We start from the raw sequence: 6,000 nt of genomic DNA, 5'->3' as shown, positions 1-6,000 counted from the left end.
TTAATAGCTTGATTTCTAGGTGTTTGTTATTGAATATTTATAATAAAGTAATGCAGTGATTACAACCCCCAAATCGACGAGGATATGTTAATTTCTAATTAAAGCAGTTTTTGCATCCATATTCCGTGTATTGGCTAATCTCATCTCCCAGATCCAACGTCATTTGAACAGACCAATGAAACGTCTCCATTGGCAGGCTGAAAACAAGTTCCATGAAGAGGCTCGAAGAACATTGGCAAATCTAGTGGGTTAGTCAGCTGAAGCAGCAGACAACTTTTTGCCAGGGTTGTGTTTATTTACACGAGCTGTACGGTCTCCAGAGCAAAGTTTCACTCCACAATTCAGCACTGGAGCTGTCCAGCTTCAGCGCCTTCAGCTCGCGCTTCACAATCAACGCTGTTCCCTCGGCTGCGGGATATTTGTTTGCCCGGGTAACACACAGCAGTAGGCTGTGGTACAGTGACCGCCGCGATTACGAACGCATAGCCTTCACTGACGAAAGCAACGCTTGAAATGATTGCTGTCAGCGCGTGAGAGGAGCAGAAGAAATCGAGTCCTAAGTACCGGAGCACCATCCAATTTCCTCCAGGTTAGTCTTAGTTCTTTTCTAACTATAGCTAGGCTACAAAGTAAAGCAAGACTATTGTGATTTTCACAGTCTACATTTAACACCAATTAGCAAATCTTGCAGAACGTGCATTGTATGCAACATAGAATAGTAACATGTATTCATAACAGGCTGGTTATAAACGCACCTAACTTACTGTGCATGGACGTAAATATCACGAGACGGATCATTCATGCATCAGTTTTGTGTGGGTGTAGAAACATACCCAGTGTATACCATCCGATCTAGGTCAGAGCTGTTAGACGGGTGTGGATGAGAGAGCCATGCATTATATGGCATCATTTTCCACTGTGAAATGTAAGATGAGGCTGTTTTTATAGCCAGACTTTACGCAATAACTTTTGCTACACGTTACATTTTTGCTGTACGGTAATGGATGCAGTGAAATTTCCTAAGATAACTTGTGCGTGAAGTGCATATGCTCATTTGAGCAGCACTGCAGAGGTAAGTTTGCTGGATCAATTGCAGTCTCTTTGTAAGAGCCTTGTGCATCACCTCTGACGTCACAGTCCAGGAGAGTTATGTAGTCATTGAGGCGATGGACTGAGGAGCTTGCATTCAGAAATGTTCTCAAAAGTCTCAAATTTAGGGAAGATCATGTAGATCTTACAGAATTTTAATTGATAGTGAAACTGATCATTCATTCATTCATTCATTCATTCATTCATTCATTCATTCATTCATTCATTCATTCATTCATTCATTCATTCATTCATTCATTCTTAATGCTGTTTCTTTGTTTTAGATAACAATATTTTTAATCATTAATATTAATAATTAGTAATGTTATTTTATATGTATTATATGAATAAATGTAATATAATTTAATAAATATTGTAAGTAATATTATGTTAGAATTAAAGGGATAGTTCACCCAAAAATGAAAATTTGATGTTTATCTGCTTACCCCCAGTGCATCCAAGATGTAGGTGACTTTTTTTCTTCAGTCGAATGCAAATTATGATTTTAAACTGCAACCGCTGCTGTCTGTCAGTCAAATAATAGCAGTAGATGGGAACTTCAACTATAACAGTAAATAAAACTTGCTTAGACAAATCAAAATTAAAACCTGCGGCTCGTGACGACACATTAATGTCCTAAGACACGAAACGATCGGTTTGTGCGAGAAACCGAACATTATTTATGTAATTTTTACCTCTAATACACCACTATGTCCAACTTCGTTCAGCTTCCTGTTAGTGAGGTCAAAAAACGCGTTATGATGACGGAAGTGATATCTCGCCCATATACTTCAATGAGCACGAGACATCACTTCCGTTATCAGAGCGCGATCAGACCTCACTAGCCGGAAGTTGAACGAAGTTGGACATAGTGGTGTATTAGAGGTAAAAAATGATATAAATACTGTTCGGTTTCTTGCACAAACCGATCGTTTCGTGTCTTAGGACATCAATGTGCCGTCACGAGCCGCAGGGTTTAATTTGGATTTGTCTATGGAAGTTTTTTCGACTCTTATTGTTCAAGTTCCTAATCACTGCTATTATTTGACTGACAGACGGCAGCGGTTGCAGTTAAAAATCATAATTTGCGTTCGACTGAAGAAAAAAAGTCACCTACATCTTGGATGCCCTGGGGGTAAGCAGATAAACATCAAATTTTCATTTTTGGGTGAACTATCCCTTTAAGGAGCAATGTTATGGTAGTACTACTTGCATAATAATAATAATAAATGACAATTATAATATAATAATAATACTGATAATAATGCTAATAATAATATTAATTGGTATCATTATTCTTATAAATATCAATAAAATTAATAACAACAACACTAATTATTTGGATCATAATTGCCACCAATAATAATAGTTTATTATTGCTACTATTAATTGTTCACTCCCAAAAAAGAAAATTCACCCTTGTGTTGCTGAATTAATTTATTTCTTAAAAAAAAAAAAAAAAATGAAAGTTCAAGAATGTAAATGCATTCCAAATACAACTATACAAATGTGTAGTTCTGATGTCTGTTATCTGTCGTGACAATTGAACAGTTTAGGAAATGAATGTCAAGACTGTTTCAAAACATTGCGATTGAGAAAAACTGTAAAAATGTTTATCATCAATAATAATAGTTTATTACTTGAACATAAAGTTGATTTAAAACAGGGGGGTATTCCAGAAAGCAAGGTTAACTTACCAGGTAACCTGAACTCTCAGTTGATTACAAGATTACTCCTTGCTTACTCAAGGTATGCTGGTTCCAAAAACACGTCCAGAAGTAAGTTCAGCCAACCCAGAGTATGTTCATCGCCACCTATTTGGTGGTTGTGCAATAATTTTTCAATCTTTTAATTTAATAAGTAATCTTTAATTAATGAGAATAATAACTGTATTGTTTGTTTGATGCTAATAATTTAATAAGATATAACATATGTATTTTATTATAAAAATTATAGCATAGAAAACGTCTTGTTATAAAATAAAGCAGATCCATGTGTGAAGAAAATAAAATAAATAACATTTAAACATTACCACTTTATAATAATGCTTTATATGTATGTATATATATATATATATATATATATATATATATATATATATATATATATATATATATATATATATATATATATATATATAAAAACAATGATTTTTTTTTTTCATATAAGAAACTATATTATTGATAATAACATTAATGTGTGTTTGGGCTAAATGTTATCTAACATTTGATATTTAATTATATTCTATTTCTGGTCTTTATAGTTATGTGTTTACTATTAGTAATGGTTCAGTATTAGCATTGGTTCACCTGATCTATTTGTCATAAACAATGACATTAGCACTTCAAGACTGCCCTCCACCTTTTGGTTCTCTCCTGTCTACCCTTCTACCCACAATGCACCATGAGTGTCAGCTTTGGAACCCTGCAGACACTCTAGGTTCCCTCGTCTCTCTCACAGTGCTCATTGTCAAGTCCTCTCAGAAGACTGCCTGGCACAGACTCTGTGCCTGACAGCAACTGAATGCCAACGTGGGGGCTCCTCTCTCTAGAGGCATTTACATTCAAATTCCTCTACATTACGACGCCTCCATGCCCATAGGCCGGCGTGCGAGTGGAATTTCAACTCCCTATACTCATAGTTTGGACAGAGTACTTTACTTTTGGGCCACTGAGTATCCAAGGTCAGGCATTATGGGATGAAATGGTATACAAGAGCGTATATGCACTCATAAATTTTGAGAAGCCACACATCGCATAGATAGACGTGATTATGTGTTTTATCACTTTATTACTCATTAGCCTTTACAGAGAGCGTTGGCGATTTTGTTTTTGAATTTTGGCAGCTTTTTTTTTTCGGTGGGTGTTTGTGATTCCAATCACTGGCAGAAGGTGGCCTTAGTGAACTCGTTAGCGTGATTAGTTCCAGGCCTTTGGGGATGGGATATTCACATCAATGGAAAGCATTCCCATGGAAAAAAGAATGCTTTGTCGCCGTCCTATTCAGAGAACGGTTCCCCACAGGAGCAGTGCATGAAAGGCAGGGATTGTTGGGATTCAAGTCAGAGACAACTTGACAGTGCGAAGCCGATTTGTGAAACATGGTATTACAATAATATTAAAGGGAAAAACAAAGGCTGTTGAACATGTAGGTGCAATGTATCTGAAACAGTGACATTCAGACAAACTGTGATGTTTTGCTACAGTAAACAAAAAATGTATTAAAGGGTTTGTTCAACCAAAAAATAATGACAGAAAATTATGTCATTTATTACCCACCCTCATGTCGTTCCACACCCGAAAGTCCTTCATTCATCTTCAGAACACAAATTAAGATATTTTTGATGAAATCTGATGGCTCAGTGAGGCCTGCATTGCCAGCAAGACAATTAACACTTTCAGATGTCCAGAAATCTACTAAAGACATATTTAAAACAGTTCATGTGACTACAGTGGTTTAACCTTAATATTATAAAGCGATGAGAATACTTTTTGTGTGCCAAAAAACAAAAACAAAATAACGACTTTTCAACAATATCTAGTGATGGGCGATTTCAAAACACTGCTTCGTGAAGCTTCAAAGCTTTACGAATCTTTTGTTTCGAATCAGCGGTTTAGATCGCGTATCAAACTGCCAAAGTCACGTGAACCATCAAAATTTTAAAACACTTATGACGTAACAGAGCCTCGTTTACTGAAATCATGTGATTTTTTGTGCTCCGAACCACTGATTTGAAACAAAAGATTTGTAAAGCTTTGAAGCAGTGTTTTGAAATCAGCCATCAATAGATATCGTCGAAAAGTCATTATTTTGGTTTTTGTTGGCGCAAAAAAAAAGTATTCTCGTCGCTTTAAAACATTAAGGTTGAACCATTTTAGTCACATGAACTGTTTTAAATATGTTTTTGAAGCTTTCTGGGCATCTGATAGTGTTAATTATTTTGCTGGCAATAAAGGCCTCACTAAGCCATCAGATTTTATCAAAAATATTTTAATTTGTGTTCCAAAGATGAACGAAGGTCTTACGGGTGTGGAAAACGACATGAGGGTGAGTGAGTAATGACAGAATTTTCATTTTTGGGTGAACTAACCCTTTAACTTAGTCACCCTTGTGCTGCCATATGGATTTCTTTCTGCAAAAAGTAGATATTTTCAAGAATGTACATTGCAAGTTATTTTTTTTTTTAATTGTTTGATGACTGGTGCTTCTGAATTCATTTATGGATCAGGAGAGGACCCAGATCATCGAGATCTGGATTAGTAAATTTTTGTTCACAATCGGCATCTGTACTGCACTCGCTAACGTTTTGAAAAAATATTTAATTTGCAAGCTACTGATAAATAGCTAACAGTTTTGAAACTCTTTATTTATTTTTATATATTTTTCTATTGATTCTATTTGGTATATTGGAAAAAGATGCATAATGCCACTCAAATATCTGTGCAGGGAGTCGGTTAATCTGTTTTCGAGCTGCTTCATTTAAATGAACTGATTCAATAAAATGAATCAAGTTTAATACATAAGAGACAAGGTGGATATTTTATTTGATTTTCTTTGATTATTTCCTCACTTTACAGATGAGTCATGTACAGACAGAGAGAGAGAGAGAGAGAGAGAGAGAGAGAGAGAGAGAAAGTATGCCAAAAAATGTAATTTAATTGAACACTTAGAAGAAGCAAGGGTTGCCTCTATATGAATTAAATGTAGCAACCATAGCCACTATTCTGCTTAACATCTGTGCAGACAGATGCCTCACACAGAATGATAATTAGACGCCAAGGTGTCCCCGGTGCCCTCACATAAATTGGCTATAAACTCCCATTCACAGCCCCACTTTATGAGATATGATTTCACACAGTACACGTATGTCAATATGATATTAAAAGCATGATATTAAAAGCAATGTCAACA

General features: G+C 35.6%; 1 protein-coding gene across 1 annotated transcript in view; it reads left to right on the top strand.

Moving 5' to 3' along the window:
• The first annotated feature begins 507 nt into the window (after positions 1-507).
• phf24 (PHD finger protein 24) overlaps positions 508-6,000 on the top strand; it is a 53,897-nt gene continuing 48,404 nt past the window's right edge. Inside the window, exon 1 of the mRNA XM_067399410.1 lies at positions 508-589. The gene's annotated coding sequence lies outside the window, so the exon portion shown is untranslated. The remainder of the gene's footprint in view (positions 590-6,000) is intronic.

Source organism: Chanodichthys erythropterus, chromosome 10 (assembly GCF_024489055.1).
Source record: "Chanodichthys erythropterus isolate Z2021 chromosome 10, ASM2448905v1, whole genome shotgun sequence".
Taxonomy (NCBI): Eukaryota; Metazoa; Chordata; class Actinopteri; order Cypriniformes; family Xenocyprididae; genus Chanodichthys; species Chanodichthys erythropterus.
Note: the sequence above shows the minus strand (reverse complement) of the source record. Positions and strands in the feature narration are given on the sequence as shown.